The sequence below is a fragment of the Hyla sarda genome, chromosome 5 (genome assembly GCF_029499605.1).
Source record: "Hyla sarda isolate aHylSar1 chromosome 5, aHylSar1.hap1, whole genome shotgun sequence".
Classification (NCBI taxonomy): domain Eukaryota; kingdom Metazoa; phylum Chordata; class Amphibia; order Anura; family Hylidae; genus Hyla; species Hyla sarda.
Window position 1 is genome coordinate 159,243,555 of NC_079193.1, and position 18,935 is coordinate 159,262,489.

At 41.5% G+C, this 18,935-nt stretch overlaps 1 protein-coding gene across 2 annotated transcripts in view; it reads left to right on the plus strand.

Annotated features, from left to right (window-relative positions):
- Window positions 1-18,935, plus strand: part of CUL1 (cullin 1) — a 99,336-nt gene that overhangs the window by 16,384 nt on the left and 64,017 nt on the right. The window lies entirely within an intron of this gene.

Here is an 18,935-nt window from a genome sequence, read left to right on the forward strand (position 1 = left end):
ACTAAGATTTAGATTTTTAAATAGAAGTAATTTACAAATCTGTTTAACTTTCTGGCACCAGTTAAAAAAAAAAATGTTTTCCCTTGGAGTTAATTATGACATGAAAGCTGAGCTGTGATTGGTTGCTGTGGGTGACAGTTTTACAGTTAGGCTGGGTTCACACCACGTTTTGTTAAATACGGTTCCCGTATACGGTTGGGAGGAGGGGGCGGAGCTTAATCGCGGTGCCCGCACTCAGCCGCTTTCGGCCGTATGCGGTTTCCCGACCGCAGGAAAAACGTGGTCGACCACGTTTTTGCCTGGGGTCGGGAAACCGCATACGGCCGAAAACGATAGACATACATTAAATACAGTTCCCGAATACGACTGAGGGCGGGCGCCGCAATTAAGCCCCGCCCCTCCTCCCAACCGTATACGGGAGCCGTATTTAACAACGTGGTGTGAACACAGCCTTAGACAGTTATTGTATGTCATTGTACAGTTTTCTGAGCTCTGCATTGTGACTGCGCACCAGTGTGGTCAACACCTGATCAGGACAGAGGTGACAATGGAGATTTCTATTCAGTAACTGCAAGCTGTGATCTTAAAAATGAAGGATTTTATACAGAAAGCTTAAAGGACAACTGTAGTGGAACACTTTTATATATGCCCGGGCCTCAAAAATAAGCAAAATAAACTCATACATACCTTCCTACGAGCCCCCGTTGGTCCGGCACAGGCCTCACGGTCCGGCAGTGCTGACCTCATTCCACTTCCTGGGGACGGGGATGCCGCAGAGCCGTCGGCGTATCACCGGCCGCAGCGATGTCCTGCCCCGGCCTGTGATAGGCTGAGCCCACAGTCATGTAAGAAGCCGGCCAGAGATGTTAAGTGTCCGGCGCTCATTTGCGGTTTCTCCTTCGTGAGAGTAAGGTTAATCCCATCAGGTGTGTGGAAATTTTATAAAAAAACTACTTGTCCACGAGACTAAAATGGAGCAAAATCTACTTGTCCCTCATGACGATCCACTTGTCCGGCCAATTTTCGCTTTTACGCTCAAATTTTTTCCTCCTCGACCTATAACAGCCATAACTACCTACTATAATGATACCTTTTAATTTTTCAATAACCTATTCTCTGAACCAAAACAAAAAAAAAAAAAAAAATATATATATATATATATATAAATAAATAAATATAATTTTTTTTTTTTTTTTTAAGGGAAGTGAAATTGAAATAGTAAAAGATAATTTTGCGGATTTGGTGGTTTTCTTTTCTACGCCATTTACCTTGTGGTTGAGGTAACATGTTAGTTTTATACTTTAGGTCGCCTGATTACAGCGATACCAGATTTGTATCGTTTACGTCATGCTTTACTAATTCTGAACTTTTTCAAATTTTTTTAATTTCCATTTTTTAACCCCTGTAGCCTTATTTTTTTTCCACATACCAGGCTGTATGAGGGCTCATTTTTTGCGCCATAATCTGTTTTTTGTATCGGTACCATTTTGGTATTGACCTGACTTTTTAATCGCTTTTTAACTTTTTTTTTCTGGGATAATATACAAAATTGCAAATCTGTGGTTTGGTATATTTTTACATTTACCGTACGGGATACATAATATTATATTTTAATAGGTTGTACAATTACGCATGAAGCGATACCAAATATGTTTATTTTTATTATGTTTGTATGTTTTTATATAGGAAAAGGGGGTGATTTGAACTTAATATGGAAGGGGTTAATGCAGCGGTCTTCAAACTGTGGCCCTCCAGATGTTGCAGAACTACAACTCCCAGCATGCCCGGACAGCCAACGGCTGTCCTGGCATGCTGGGAATTGTAGTTTTGTAACATATGGAGGGGCACAGTTTGAAGGCCACTGGGTTAATGTGTGTCTTTCAAACTTTTATTAAAACTTTTTTTTTTTTTTTTTTACACTTTATTAGACTTATGAGGAATCATTAGATTCCTCAGACAGATGAATAGATTCTATTGAACTCTATTAATCTGTGTGCTCTGTGATCCATTGATAGAGCCTAGTCCAGCCAGGATCTATCAATGACAGAGCGGGACAGCAGGGAACAGAGGTAAGCACTCCTGCTACCTCCATAGTGGATCGCCCCCCTGCGATCGCGCTGCGGGGGGGCGATCCACCCCACTAGCCCACCAGGGAGCATTCACATGTCCCTTTAGACGCCGCTGTCAGCTTTGACAGCGGCAATCTAAAGGGTTAATAGTCAGCCGCATGCTGGCTATTAGCGGTGGCCCCCAGCTACTGAGAACAGCCGGGGGCTGCAGAGTATGGAGCGGGCAGGAATCCCGAGCCCACTCCATACTCCCCTGTGAGCGCCGCAAACATCTCCCCGTGCAGACTCTCCTCCTCCCCTCAGCTCTCCGAAGCTACAGCTGGGGGGAGTGAAGGCAGAGGACGCAGGTCTGCACTGGGAGAAATAAGCCACGCCCCTCATCTCCCCCCGCACGTCTGCAGAGCAGGGGAGAGAAGACAAATACTGTACACAGCTTCTCATCTCCCCTGCTCTGCTTCGGAGGACATAGGCTGCAGAGTATGGAGCGGGCAGGAGTCGGCAGCCCGCTCCATACAGACTGCAGATCGCCGCCGCACTTGTCAGGTCCGGCCCTGCTTGCCCGAAGCCGGGCTAAGGGCCGGACAAATTCACCTGCCCGGTGCCCAAAACTGCTAGTCCCGGGCATCGGGCGATAGGAATTCCACATCCCTGACTCTGGTATGCCCGTGGAAGGGGTGAAATAAGATCCGGAGACCGAATGGACAATCGCGCAGTACTGTGAGCACTTGATTGAATTTACGTTTTTGTATGATGATCTAACATATGACCTAATGGTTAATACTACTAAACACAAGTTTCTTAAATGCAAATCGTGTGCAGCGTTATTTTCCTATATGTCTGAATTTGGCTTAAGCTCCCATTTTTTAAGTCGCACGAAAAACCCAAAGTGTATGTATATGGTACTATCTTCTATTGTATAATATTAATTGCCTCGAGACCCCCAAGGGGAACCTTTTTATGAGTGATCTTCAGAATAGACCATCAACTGTTTAAACTCTGAAAACTCGCTCCATAGGTTGTTTTTTTTGTTTTTTTTCTAAACCCTTAGTAACCTTACTAATTTTAGCTTTGAGTAGGTGAAAAACTTTCCAGCAGTCAGAACTTGAATATCTCTTGGTCATTTTTTAGGTGAGAATGAATTAAAAAAAAATAAATAAATAAAAAAGTTTTTCCGAAATGTATATATTACAGCATTTCTCCACCATAAAATGTATTTTTTTTTTTTAACTTTTTTTTTTAAATGTTTTTCCAAAGAGCTATAACTTTTTTTCTCCCACGCCCATGACAGAACCACTGGAGAGAACTGAGAGAACACTGGAGTCTTCCTTGGCTGCAGGTCCCCCTAACTTGATATGGCAATGTGGGGCTCACTGAAGGCATACTCCTATTCTGAAGCAACCTTGGGAACAGATGGTATGATCCCCACCTCAGCATCTCCATCTGCCGCTGTCTTGATCCCTGGCCTTGTGTGGCCATAGGTAATGGCAGGTGGTATAGCCGCAATGGGGAGCTGTAGAGGAGTGTGCTGGCCATGTTCTATCCTCAGGCCTCAGAGCCCAGCATGTGCTAGTTTGTGAGAACCCTCTATTAAACGCCATTGCTGAGGAAGTCTTTGTCAGGTTACATCACTTCTGGCAGGCTTATGGAGAAAAAAAAGAAACTTCTTTGAATCCACCATTTTGTTAAATGGGCTAAATCGACTTCTTTGATCTGGAAGACGCTACCATGTCCTAATCCATGTCGGTTTACATTCATACTTACTGGATTTCAGGCCCTGAGTGTTTTCACGAAGACATAGGAAAATTGGCACCATTCATCAGAACAAAAGACATTCTATACTTCTGTATTTTCTCATTGTAGCTCATTCAATATCTTCCACGTCTATCTGCAAACATTTTGTACAATTCGCAAATTCCTTAGCTGGAATGTAAACCTAACAGTCAAATCTAATCCCCTCCAGACAGTACCTTTTTCTCTAGAGGCTCTTCAAGATTCTTCCCTCCAAATGTCCTCCTCTCAGTAAAGCAGGATCTAGTAAGAAAGCGTATTAGCACTTTTCCACAGAACGATTTCCCAGAGAGCCATTCTTTCTGTACCTCCTGATGTCTTTCATCATGGCAGTGAAATGGGCCCAGTTCAGGTCTTAAAGGGGTTATCCAGGAAAAACTTTTTTTTATATATCAACTGGCTCCAGAAAGTTAAACAGATTTGTAAATTACTTCTATTAAAAAATCTTAATCCTTTCAGTACTTATGAGCTTCTGAAGTTAAGGTTGTTCTTCTCTGTCTAAATGCTCTCTGTTGACACGTGTCTCGGGAACTGCCCAGTTTAGAAGCAAATCCCCATAGCAAACCTCTTCTAAACTGGACAGTTCCCGAGACACGTGTCATCAGAGAGAACTTAGACAGAAAAGAACAACCTTAACTTAAGAAGCTCATAAGTACTGAAAGGATTAAGATTTTTTTAATAGAAGTAATTTACAAATCTGTTTAACTTTCTGGAGCCAGTTGAGATAGAGATAGATAGATAGATATATATCTATCTATCTATCTATCTCTAAGTTTTTTCCTGGGTAACCCCTTTTAAGAGCTCCAGTCAGACATCCTACAAAAAAATGGCAGTTTTCTCTGGTGGTTAAACAGTGAAAAAAAGGGGTGTCCCATAATCCCCTATTCCCCAAGGTCAGTGATCACAACAGATGCCAGCCCATACTACAAAGCTGGTGTCCTTTGCACCCAAACCTATCTTCCTTCAATCACAGGAAACTGTTTAGTCTTTAGGTCACTACAAGGGTTAATTTAGTAAACTTTGGGGGAAGATGTGAACATATAGTCACACAACACTACTACAATAGTGTATGTGAACAAGCAGGGGAGCACAAGATCCAGAGCTCTCATGAAATTATCTTTCCAAATATTTCTTCTGGCAGAGACTTATCTATCCTCCCTGTTGGCGGTTCACCTAAAGGGCAAAATGGTCTTTGAACCAAGCAGCGTTCTTCATGATCATATAGAGGTTCGGAACACCGACATATTCACATCCAGGAAAAACAGAAATTATTCTCTTAATCCTGTAGAATCCCCCTCAGCTGTAGACTACTCCTCTAAATTCTGGGGAACCTAGAGAGGTTACACCTTTTCACCATTCTGCCTAGTACAAAGGGTCATCAAGAAGATCAAACTGGATCGACCATCTTTAATGTCTTAGGCAGGAGAACCATGAACTTCTGGGCCAGATTGGGCCTCGGTCAGTAAGTCCGCCTTTGATCCTTCCAGAGAGAGAGAGAATCTCTTGTCCCAGGGACTAACTTTCCATACTCGATCATCTCATCTGCATGCTCATCTGTATGCTGAAAGGATAATCCTTAGAAGACTGGGGTTGTCAAATGACATAATCGATACCATAATGGCCAGCAGGGAATGTCACTTCTTCCATATGTCTAAGGAGCTGGAAAGCCTCCTTAAGGTTTGCTGGTGTTGGGCAGGACTCTCCTTACATGCCTTATATTTCTCTAATCCTCAAGCAGGTTTCATCCTAAATTTTCATTTCATCATCATGACAGCACCACCATGAGATTGTCCCCTGTAGCGCTAATAGGAACAGGAAACACAAGTTAAATAGGACCCTCCCCATCCACGCGGTCACGATGCGTCTCCCTCCCCCTGTACTGCACCTCGGGTTGTGCCTCCTTAGGGTTGCTGCCTCCTGGTCCCTTCCTCCTAGGCTGATCTCGGATCTCCCTGGAGCTCCCTGGCTGTTCCGGGCTCCGTGCTGACGGGGCACACGTCTGACGTTGCGGCGTGTGTGACTGAGGCGAGCGTGCTCTGGCATTGGCTTGGGAGCTGGAAGTCCCTCCCCCCAAGATGGCGGCGCCCACCGGAACGCCAGGGAAGTGTGGAGGGGCGCCATATTTGAACAGAGGGGTATAAATTGCTAGTCTGTTCCATCATGCATCCCTCTGAACCATGGAGGAGTCTGCTGTCCCCCACTCTGCTCATCTGGAGCACTCGGCATCGGTATTAAAGGGGTTATCCAGGAAAAAAAACTTTTTTTTATATATATCAACTGGCTCCATAAAGTTAAACAGATTTGTAAATTATGTCTATTAAAAAAAAATCTTAATCCTTTCAGTACTTATGAGCTTCTGAATTTAAGGTTGTTCTTTTCTGTCTAAGTGCTCTCTGATGACACGTGTCTCGGGAACTGCCCAGTTTAGTAGCAAATCCCCATAGCAAACCTCTTCTACTCTGTGCAGTTCCCGAGACAAGCAGAGATGTCAGCAGAGAGCACTGTTGCCAGATAGAAAACAACTTCAACTTCAGCTGCTGATAATTATTGAAAGGATTAAGATTTTTTTAATAGAAGTAATTCACAAATCTGTCTAACTTTCTGGAGCCAGTTGATATAAAAAAAAAAGTTTTTCCTTGAATACCCCTTTAACTTTAAGTAGCAGGCCCTTAGGGAGGTTCACTTACTTTTATACTGCTTCTTGTACAGCAGTGGATTCTTTGGGATTACCACCCTATTGCTTGCAGTATGCTGCTTTTTCCCTATATTCTACTCTCTGAAGTAGCATATAGCTTTTGATTCTTATGGGAATTTTTTTCCCACTTAGGGAGACAAGGAGGCCCCAAAGAAATCAAAGAATCCTTTAAAGAAACTTCTAAGGAATCTAAGAATGTGGAATTTGTCCAGTTGTACTCCAGGACACCCAAGCCAGCACTGACAACATTGTTTTCCAAGAATCTCCGTCCTTTATGGATGAGCTTTGTTTACTATAAATAAAAAAGTACAGTCTGCCATAGCTACTGCACTGCCTAGTTCTTCAGCTCCCGTTACTTCTGATACACCTGTGGCTGAACCTCTTCCACCAAAAAGTCAAACTGCTATGGTTTTGGACTCAGACTCTGATTCTAATGAAGATTTCAATTCCTGTCTTACTCTGAAGAGGGTGAAATTCAAGACACTCCTCCTAAGAGGGATGATAAAAAATAAAACATTTCTTCTGAAGAAACAGATATTTTACTTACCACTGAAAGAAGTGCTATGAATATAATAGAGACTCCAGAACCTCTGTCTGTTCAGGACAGAATGTTTGCTGGTCTGAAACCTCAAAAAACAAGTTTCATGATGGCATTAAAACGCTTATTACAGATGAGTGGCAGGCTCCGGAGAGGCGTTTGCAGACTCCTAAACAATTTCGTAACCGTTTCCACTTTGACCCCAATGATGTAAATCTGTGGAATGAGCCTCCAAAAATGGATATGCAACTTTCTAATGTTGTTAAAAGTACTGCGCTTCCATTTGAGGATGTGGCTCAGCTTAAAGACACCTTAGACCGCAAAAGGGATTGTCTTTTAAAAGATCCTGGGAAGCCTCATCGGCTTTAACCCCTTGGGGACGGAGCCCATTATAACCCTAAGGACGGGAGCATTTTCGACATATTCTACTTTATGTCATTGGTAAATTTTTGTCGATACTTGCATAATTTCTTGGTGAAATTCCAAAATTTTATGAAAATTTAGAAAATTTAGCATTTTTCTAATTTGAAGCTCTCTTTGGATAGGGGAGAAGATGCCAGGGGCGGAGTACCCCTTTAATAGGAACAAAGAGTATAAAGGTAAAGGAGGTAGCTGGAGCTATCCCAAAGGAGGGAAAAGCAGAGACTTTATCCTCAATCCCAATTCCGAAAACAAAAAACAATGACAGTCTTGTGGGGGGGAAGGCTGTTTCTATTCAGTCACCAGTGGTCCCAGATCACAAAAACTCTCTTCATTCTAAATTCCTCATTTCATGGATACAGAATAGTTTATCAGCCTTCCTCCTCCAAGATTTTATTTTACAAATCTCGGATCAGACACCTTAAACGAACGTCTTTTTTTTCAGGCATAAAGGCTCTTTTGTCTCTAGGATCTGTCGTTCCGGTCCCCATCTTGGCACAAGGTCTGGGTCACTATTCCCATCTCTTTTTGGTGCCCAAGCAAAAACTTTCAGAACAATTATAAATCTAAAAAAATCTAAACAAGTTTTTCTTACAAAAGGTTCAAGATGGAGACCATGAAGACAGCCATACCTCTGATACAAAGAGACTCCTGGATGTGTACAATTGATCTAAAAGATGCCTACTTTCACCTACCAATTCATCCCTCTCACCAAAAATATCTCAGGTTTGCAATTCAACACAATCTCTCTACCATTCGTTTTCAATTTCAGGCCCTTCCTTTCGGAATATCCTCCGCCCAGGGGATATTTACGAAAGTAATGGTAGACCTGAGACAAAATAATTTTAATAATTCCTTACTTGGACGACTTACTGATTATTGAACAGTCAAAAGGAATGTTTCATCAGCACCTTCTAACTTTGTCCTGTCTTCAAAACCTCTGCTGGATCATAAACTAGCAGAAGTCAGACTTAATTCTAGCAAGGAAGTTGTTGTTTCTGGGCATGATCTTAGACTCAGAGAAACAAAAGACCTTTCTCCCAGAAGACAAGATTCTCTCCTTTCAGCTGAAAATAAGATATAATACAGAGAAAATATTGCCCATAAGAACAGCCATGTCAGTCTTGGGTTCAATGCATCCTGTATACCAGCCGTACCTTTGGCTCAAAGCCATTCGAGACCTCTTCAATCCCTAATCTTTAAAGTGAGGGACAGGTCCCAACTGTCCCTAGAGAAGAGATTACAGATACCACATCAGGTAAAAGCCTCATTAGCATGGTGGATGAAGAAAAATAATATCTCTATGGGAATTCATTGGATTCTCTCTCCTGCTGTTACGGAGACAACAGACGCGAGTCTTTGGGGTTGGAGTGCTCACGTCGAGCAACTTTATCTTCAAGGTTCCTGGTCCCAGAAAACCAGGGGGGACGAGACATTCTCCTCTAAGGGATCTCTCCTCAAAAATGTTCATATGGGCAGAGAAAATTGTTCTTTCCCTTACAGCCATACACCTGAGGGGTGTAGAAAATCAGGAAGCAGACTTTCTTAGCCAGAACCAAGTGGATCCAGGAGAATGGGAACTAAATTCTCAAGTTTTTCAGTCCCTGTTGAGAGTTTGGGGGAATCCGGAAATAGATCTATTTGCCAGCAAGTAAAATTGCAAAGTCCAGAACTACTTCTCTCGCAATCTGAGAGAGAAACCTCTTGCAGTAGATGCCCTTTAACATGTTTGACTTCTCTCTTGCTTATGCATTTCCTCCTCTGCCTCTCATCCTGAAAGCGCTCCAAAAGATTAAATTGGAGAAAGTTCGTGTCCTCTTCATAGCCCCTTGGTGGCCCAAGAGAGGTTGGTTCAGTCTCCTAAATATTCTCTCCATAACAGATCCGATCTGGCTTCCTCAGGTGAAGAATCTTCTGACACAGGGACCTCTATGTTATCAAGACCTAGAAACCCTTCAGTTAAGAGCATGGCTCCAGATCCTACTAAAGAAAGGACTTTCTAGTAAAGTGGTTAGTACTTTGTTAAAAAGTAAAAAAAAAGTCCCTGTCCCCCCTCGGACATTCTGAACCCAGACATCCCTAGAATGCTAGACTTTCTGCAAGAGGGGTTTGAAAAAGGTCTTTCTATCAGTACCCTAAAAGTTCAGATGGCAGCTTTAGGATGCTACTTTGATAAGGCTGGGTTTAAATCACGTTTTTGCCATACTGTTTTCAATCAGTTTTTCTAAAGAAAACCATATGGCAAAAAAATGGATGGAATTGTATGGGGAAAAAAACAGTGTGCGTTTTTAAACCGTATACGGTTTTTAAAAGTGCATATGGTTCTGTCTGTTTTTATAAAAAAAAAAAAAAGTTTTTGAAAATGTTTTAATGGGAGGGGTGTTGGGTGGGGACTTTAGGATGCAAATGCACATGTGCAAAGTAGAAACCGTATACGGTTTCCCGTATGGAACCATATACATGTGCACTTCACCGGAGTCAAAACCGTGGTTGACTCGCAGCTCGTACTTTAGTCTGCATAAATTTGTTCAGCTTTCCAAGGCAACTGCGGCCCTTGGAAAGCTGAACTAATTTATGCAGACTAAAGTAATCAATAGCCGAGCTGCGAGGTTCTCTACGAGACAATTTACTGTAACTCTCGCTCAACTCTAGCCTAGATTCACTTGGTAAAATAGCTTTAGCTTTGTGTATGTCCTGATATGGTCATTGGACAAGCAAACTTTTAGTTGTTTAGTTGTATTTCTCATTGCAAAAAGGCATAACCTGTTGTCTGTTTCTAAGTTTTGGGCAACTATATCTAAATGCAGAAAATACAAGAAATATTAATACAGATAGATGGTGCTAAGTCATAATGCATGGGAAATAAACATCTGTTGCAACATCTATCATCTGACTGGTGGTAGTTGACACTTGTGGGTGCTGTGCGATCGCTTTACTAGACACGTCTGAATTGTTTTTGGTAGATCACATCTCATGCAAAGCCTGTGTTCTGGAAACTTCTGCCTTTCACTTCAGATTGTGTCAGTGGTTTTCTTCTTTACTATACAGGACTGTGATTTGACTATCAGCAGGGATGTAGAAATCTACATGCCCGGGACATGTAGTTCTGGGCGCCAGGCAGGTGAATGTTTCATAAATTTAACCCTGTATCGGGCAAGCAGGGCCAGTCCGACTTTTTTTTTAAATACAATACCAGCAGGAGCAGATGCAGACTTGCTTGGGACGCAAGTCTGCACCTCACACTGGTGCTCAGGGTGTATAGAGCAGGCTCCTGACTCAAGCCCGCTCCATACCCGGCGGCCCCCGGCTGATTTGAGTAGCCGGGGGCCGCCACTAATAGCCCAGTATACGACGATTGCGCGGCTGGCTATTAACCCTTTAGATCACCGCTGTCAACGGCATTTAAAGGGATCTTATAACCATCCCTGGGGGTTTAAAAAAATCTGCATGCCATAGATCTGCATTTGATTGAGCAGGCTCAACCAAATGAACACAGATCAAGTTCAGTAGAACTGCATTGATCTGTATAATGGAATCAAATGATTCCTCCTAATAAAATGTATTTAAAAAAGTAAAAAAAAAACCATTAACCCATTCCATTAAAAGTTCATAAAACTATGTAAACATAATAAAAATAAACTTATTTTGTATTGGCGCATGCGTAATTGTCCGAACTAGAGATGAGCGAACTTACAGTAAATTCGATTCGTCACGAACTTCTTGGCTCGGCAGTTGATGACTTTAGTCTGCATAAATTAGTTAAGCTTTCAGGTGCTCCCGTGGACTGGAAAAGGTGGATACAATCCTAGGAGACTCTTTTCCAGCCCACCTGAGCACCTGGAAAGCTGAACTAGTTTAACCCCTTAAGGACTCAGCCCATTTTGGCCTTAAGGACACTATTTTTGTGGGGAAATTAAAACGAAAAACGCAATTTTGCTAATTTTGGAAGGTTTCGTTTTCACGCCGTACAATTTATGGTAAAAATTACATGTGTTCTTTATTCTGAGGGTCAATACGATTAAAATGATACCCATTATTACATACTTTTATATTATTGTTGCGCTTAAAAAAAATCACAAACTTTTTAACCAAATTAGTACTTTTATAATCCCTTTATTTTGATGACCTCTAACTTTTTTATTTTTCCGTATAAGCGGCGGTATTGGGGCTCATTTTTTGCGCCATGATCTGTACTTTTTTTTTATACCACATTTGCATATAAAGAACTTTTAATACATTTTAAATAATTTTTTTTTTAATAAAATGTATTAAAAAAGTAGGAATTTTGGACTTTTTTTTTTTTTCGTTCACGCCGTTCACCGTACGGGATCATTAACATTTTATTTTAATAGTTCGGACATTTACGCACGCGGCGATACCAAATATGTCTATAAAAAAAAATGTTTACGCTTTTTGGGGTAAAATAGGAAAAAACGGACGTTTTTACTTTTTTATTGGGGGAGGGGATTTTTTCACTTTTTTTTTTTTTACACTTGAATAGCTCCCTTAGGGGACTATTCATAGCAATACCATGATTGCTAATATTAATCTGTTCTATGTATAGGACATCAGTGTTTTCGGTGATCTTCTGCTCTGGTCTGCTCGATCACAGACCAGAGCAGGAGACGCCGGGAGCCGGACGGAGGAAGGAGAGGGGACCTCCGTGCGGCGTTATGAATGATCGAATCCCCGTACCAGCGCTGGGGGCGATCCGATCATTCATTCAAATCGCGCACTGCCGCAGATGCCGGGATCTGTATTGATCCCGACACCTGAGGGGTTAATGGCGGTCTTCGGCCATTGCCGGCGGGTCCCTGGCTGTGATCAGCAGCCGGGATCAGCCGCGCATGACACGGGCATCGCTCCGATGCCCGCGGTTATGCACAGGACGTAAATGTACGTCCTTGTCAAGAACCACCTCACCAGGACGTACATTTACGTCCTGCGTCCTTAAGGGGTTAAGCAGGATAAGTCATCAACTGCCGAGCCAAGAAGTTTGCGACGAATCGAATTTACTGTAAGTTCGCTCATCTCTAGTCCGAACTATTAAAAAAACAAAACATCATATATCCTGTACGGTAAATCGCCCGCTTTAAATCATTGATCTTCAACTGCTTCTGCCCTGCTGGGGGGAGGTTGAAATAGCCGTTAACTTATACCGGAATATCGGTATAAATTATCGGCTATCGGACGGAAAGGTGACAGATTATCGGTTATCGGCCCTAAAAAAAATTGATATCGGTCGATCCCTAATAAAAAAATATATGTCCTAAAGGACACATGACGTACCGGTACGTCATGAGTCCGCTCCCGATATATAACGCAGTTCCATGGCCGGGACCCGTGGCTAATAGCGCGCAGCATTGATCGCGGTGCCGTGCGCTATTAACCCTTTAGACGCGGCGTTCAAAGTTGGACGCCGCGTCTAAAGTGAAAGCATGCCGGTTAGCTCAGGGAGCTGTTTGGGATAGCCGCGGCAAAATCGCGGCATCCCGAACAGCTTACAGGAAAGCTGGAGGGTCCCTACCTGCCTCCTTGCTGTCCGATCGCCAAATGACTGCTCAGTGCCTGAGATCCAGGCATGAGCAGTCAAGCGGCAGAATCATCGATCACTGGTTTCCTATGAGAAACCAGTGATCAATGTAAAAGATCAGTGTGTGCAGTGTTATAGGTCCCTATGGGAGCTATAACACTGCAAAAAAAAAAGTAAATAAAGATCATTTAACCCCTTCCCTATTAAAAACATTTCTTTTCTTTTTCTTTTCAGAACATAGGTTATGGAAAAAATGAAAGGTGTCATTACAAAATACAATTGGTGCCACAAAAAACAAGCCTCATATGAGTCTGTAGATGGAAAAATAAGTGTTATGGCTATTATAGGGCGTGGAGGAAAAAACGAAAGCGCCGAAACTAATAAAGACCTTATTTATGTACTATTTTGGTTGAAATTATTTTATCTACCAGGCCAAGTAGATTGTGTTCAGCTTTAGTCACTTGTAGAAGTATTTTTTATTTATTTTTATTTTTTTCCCTCCACACCCCTGTGTCCATATTCCAATGCATTATACAATGGACAGGTAGGATTATGGAAGTTTATTTCCTTTACCTGCTGCACTATATACAGATTGTCCTAATTCACTGTCTGTCTAGAGCGCACAATGTAGTTTTTCTAAGTTGCCCTTGTTAAAGTGGAGGTAAAAGTATCAGACATACATTTACTCCTTTTTTCACGTACAAGCTGAACAGTGTGATTCCATGTCCCATAACATTTGTGATAGCAGCAAATAAAGCTGACACATTTTCTTTTATCTACTTTGGTTCTCCAAGAGCTGCAGACAATAATGGATGGCTGTTAGGATATAAAAGTAAACTGTACCTCTCCTGGGGCTGATGGTGATTGCCAAACTTAAAATCTTATTATTATTTTAAGTGTCAAGGAGGCAGGCTCATCCTCGCTCGCCTTCACCTCAGAGACCCTCCTTAACCATCGTACAGAGTTGTGTATATCAGTCAAAGAAAGGCTGGGAGTTGAGGGCATGCAAAGACTTGTGCCGAATTGTGGCATTTTAGTAAGATATATATATTTTTATATATTTTATTTATTCTGTATTGTGAAAATTAATAATTTGGGGTAAAAACGAAAAATTTTTAAACCGCACAATGCTAACAACATCTATAAAGTCTCATGTGGGGGGTCAATATATTTACTGTACCCGTAGATAAATTCCATGAAGGTTTTATTTTACAAAATGGTGTATTTTAGGGGGAGTGGGGTTATGTTTTGACACCCCAAGGCCTCTTCGCACTTGCAGCTGTGGCTAAAAAATTACATAATAAAAAGGAAGGCCCCAGTTGGTACTTCTTCATGTCTGAGGCCTGTGGTTGAGTCAAGTAGTGCACAAGTGCCATGCATGGGATGTTAACAAGTGGCATGTTTCTTAAAATTATTCAAATGAAGTATCTCCAAAGTTTTATTCCAATAAAACACTAAATGGGTTAACAAGCCTTTTAAATGTCATTTTGAATACATTTGAGTGGGTGAAGTTTTTAGATTTGGGGTGATTTGTGAGGCATTTCCATCCAATTCACTACTGAACTGGTGTTGCTAAAATGAAATATTCTTGAAAATTTAGAAAATTGCTTTCTAAAACATTTGAATGTCCTAAAAAGTAACTTTTGTATAGTATCACTATCTCTTATAAGCAGAGAAATCCAAATTTAAATCATGTTTTTCGCAAATAAATATGCAATATATTAACCAGAATTTACCATGAACGTAAAGTACAATGCATCGTGAAAAAACACTCTCAGAATCACTTGAATAAGTAAAAACATTTAATATATTACAACATCGACACGTATCAGATTTGAGAAATTAAGTCCAAAATTTACATAAGTCGTTAAAGTGTTAAAGCCACTGTGTCACCTTATTTTTCTGAAATTGTTTTGTTGCTCTGTTCTCGCTTTGGGTTATTGGATAGAGGTCTAATTTTTCATTCTCTTCTCCATCCAACGTGCATTTCAGCGCAACATATGAGTAAGTTTGTTTCAACATATGTAGAATTGGGCCATAGCTCAATCTTCTTGCAAATGTCCCCGATACCCATCCTGGTACCAGCATATTGCTGTCACTCTCTATAAAATAAATAAAAATCCCTAATCTTTTCTCTGATGCTGAGGCCTCTTTATCATTCAATTATTTGGAGTAATGCAGGACCTGCTGTGTAATGTCATTTCATCACGCAGCAGGTACTGCACCACTGAGTGGAGAATGCTGAGGCCTCAGCAAGGGATTGGAGGGAAGAGGATTGGGATTTTTATGTTCTTATGGAGGGGAAACTACTTAATGGGGCTACCTGTATGAGATTCCCTACCTAACTGCTGCCTAAAAGAGGAGGGTTACCTACCTCCTGGGGGCTCCAAACTAAAAGGATTCCCTCCCTAATGAGGGCTCCTACTTAATAGAGGCAATTCCCTACCTACTGGAGGCTTCTACCTAATGGGGTTTGGGGGGGTCCATATCTAGTTGTGAATTTACTCAATCATTTCGGAATAACGAGAACTGCACAATGCATGGTTGTAAGAAAAGACTAGATGATGACTTTTGCTGAAATCTTTTACTTTTCCCAAAGCTTTCCTTGGTTTCTTGAGCCAGATAAAAATTGAGAGGATGTATGGAAATATTAGCAGAGGGTTTTCTCCATTTCCTTGCACTGATGGTGGATGTGTTGCTTTTACACATTCAAAGAACTGTGACACGTTGTATGACGTTTCTTGTTTCTGCTTTCGTAAACTGCATTCCTCTTTGATGGTATGTGGAATAAACAAGTCTTTCAGGGTAGAGGTTGTACATGCTAGCTTCATGCCAAATTTTTATGGGGAGGTGTGACTAATCGGTTCCTTATGAGCTACGACGTCATGAACCTAATATCAAGGCATAGCAAGTGTATCGTTTATGAAGCGGAGCTCTAACCTTTTTTTTGGCAGTGTGTTTCTACCCTGTTCTCACTTTGCTGACCGTCCCACATGGCAAAATACATGAAAGCTTCCTGGAAGTTCATGGTTTTTGAAGTGTGAATTAGAGCAAGGCTTGACAAACCTCTTACGTATCTACAAGTCAGCAAAAAAAAAAAAATTAAATTATAAGCCAGGATGCCACACATCACTGCCCCCAAATCTCCCCTCGTGTGTAATCATCACTGCCCCCCCCCCCCCTCCACATTCTGCCTCCCTCTGATGTTCAGCATTTGATGTCTTCAGTCGGCGATCTGGAGTCACGTGAGCAGCAGATGTCACGTGGTTGCCACAGCGTATTGTCTCGGTGGCGACCGTCCAGGCTGCTGATTTTTTATTTAATTTTCTTTTTTTGAAAGATTTACAGTCCTTATTGGAAAGGGCTGACAAAAAGAGGCTATGTTATGTACACTTCAGGTCTTCTGTGGAGTTTGCCTTCTAACATACCTAGAAACAATATTATATGTATTGTGTAAAACTTTCATTTAGGATCTTTTTAGGCTGGGATCAAACACTAAACTTAAGTCAGTATTTTTTGAAAAAAAGCAGAAGTGGAAATAATGGGGAAAAAAAACTATAATGGAATGTTATGGGGTTTTTTTTTCCCCTTTTATTTTGGACCTACTTCTGGTTTTGGCTATGCATGCTGAGAAATACAACACTTTAATGCAGTCTTAAAGTGTCACCTATTGTCACCCCTGAATGTTATCCTGTCTGTGAGGAGGACACTGCTGGAAAGTGATCTGTAAAGAACGGAAAGTCTTAGCCTGCATTCACACCTCGTTTTTACGTTACGAGTGCCAGATCCAGCTGGAGCAGGGGCAAACCAGACTCTCCCGTACCCCAGCCGGACCAGCGCTGAAATCCATTTACTTTAATGAGTTGACCAGAGTCAAACTGTGACTCCGGTCGGCTCATTTTTTACCCTTATGCGGTTTTGTGACCAGACCTAAAACCGTAGTATACTACAATTTTAGGTCCGGTCAGGAAACCGCATACGGGTCAAAAATGAGCCGACCTTAGTCACCGTTTGACTCGGGTCGGCTCATTAAAGTAAACGGATTTCAGTGCTGGTCCGGCAGGGGTACGGGAGAGCCCGGTTTGCCCCTACCTCAGGCGGATCCGGCACCCGTAATGTATAAACGAGGTGTGAATGCAGCCTTAGTGGTCAGAATGAATTGTCAAACTTTTTTAAAATATAGATGTAAAAAGATATAACAGAAAAAAAATCATAAAGAAATTTATAATTCATTTTTTTTTCTTTTTTTTTTTTTAAAGGTCATTCAAACAATAGGTTACTTTCTGAGGTCACAAATCTTCTAAAGAGGTTCCAAGGCCTCAAAATTGTTCCCTGTTTTTTTTTTTTTCTCCCTCTTACTATGTGCCCTAACCCCCTACCTTTCCCTAGGCATTCACTGTTTGGTTTGGTTGACTGTATTTTATCTACTGAGTAGGATGAGAAATTTTTTGCAAAATGGAATGTACGTCCTCATTAAATGCAACTGTCACCTCTGTACTAGATGCAGAGATGTAAGCACCACCAGTTAGGGCATAGGGGGGTAAAACAGAATATACCTTTGTATCCTTTGGCCGCAGCTTGTAAAGTTATTCACAAACAATCTGAGGGATGGGGCGGGTCACAACCAATCCAAGGCTTGGGTATGAGCTGATGGTTGTGATCATGAAAGGCCACAAGCTTATTTTATATTTGTCTTTGATGTCTAAGGTGTCAACGTGCAGCTCATTGCTATCATGATGACTTCTCTGCTTTTATTAACAGACCAATGTATTAGTAATAGAATATTTATTCTTCAGAAATATTTAGTAAAAATTGTTGCATGCCCCGATAAAAAAAGCTAATATTTCTGTGTCTTTTTAAAGGTTTGGATGTTTTCATAGCGCATTGCGCAACAAATTCTGGTGCAGACAGAATCTGCAGTCATAGAAAAAAAGGACCAATCACTCTCTAATGTAGAAACCACACTGTGTAGCCATCTTAAAAAAAAAAAAAAAAATCTACACAAAATCCATTGATAAATTTCCCCCTTGGTGACTGACAGCATCGATGTTGGATTTGTCATGCTGATCTAACCATGTAACAGTCTAAACCAAAGACTCCCAATCTTTTTAGTAAGGACCCCCTACAGCTATCCAGTATCTACAGCTTAAGTGACAGTAGATTGTAGTGCTTTTCTTTTGAGTCTTTGGAATGGTTGACCAAAGTCACTTCACATCTAGTGCCTTCAAAATGATGTTTATATATTGTTCATCTTCAGCCAAGGTGTAAGGAAGTTTTCGTGCCTGATAGAAGTCTATTGATCAATCCACTTTAGCTTGGATCTAGTTAAAGAAGACTTTTTTTCTTTAGCTTTTATAACGAAGCATAGGTTATGACGTAAGAAAAACAGATGTTTTTTCTTGACATGGCATTCATGGGTTGTCTGCTGTCCTGTTTTCAATATCCCTTAATGGTGTACTAATGCAGCCTTCGTTTCCCATGATGCTTTTCTGACTTTGCAGAGGGGACACTTGCAGCAAGTGATCTATCAATGACATCATTTTTAGTCCCTTAACTCAAATGAGAGGCAGCTTCAGTCTTTCTCATTTAAAGCATACCTGTCAGATCCTGCAAAAAATGTTACACAGTAACTAATCCTGGCCATGTCACCTATATGTATTATAAAAATCCCTATTTTCATTACGTCAGTGTTAGGAATCCTCTGGGGAAGGGGGCGTGTCCCTCCCTTGTGGTGGTGGGAGGCGATTGGTGTGTCTGCTCACGCAGCCTTATCCATGAGTTATCTCTTGTCCATGACTCATGGACAAGCCTGATGCTGCTGCAGGACTGGTTAGTGTCCCAGTAGGTATGGGGACCTGTAATGGTGGGAGCCGTTTTTAATCAACCATATTA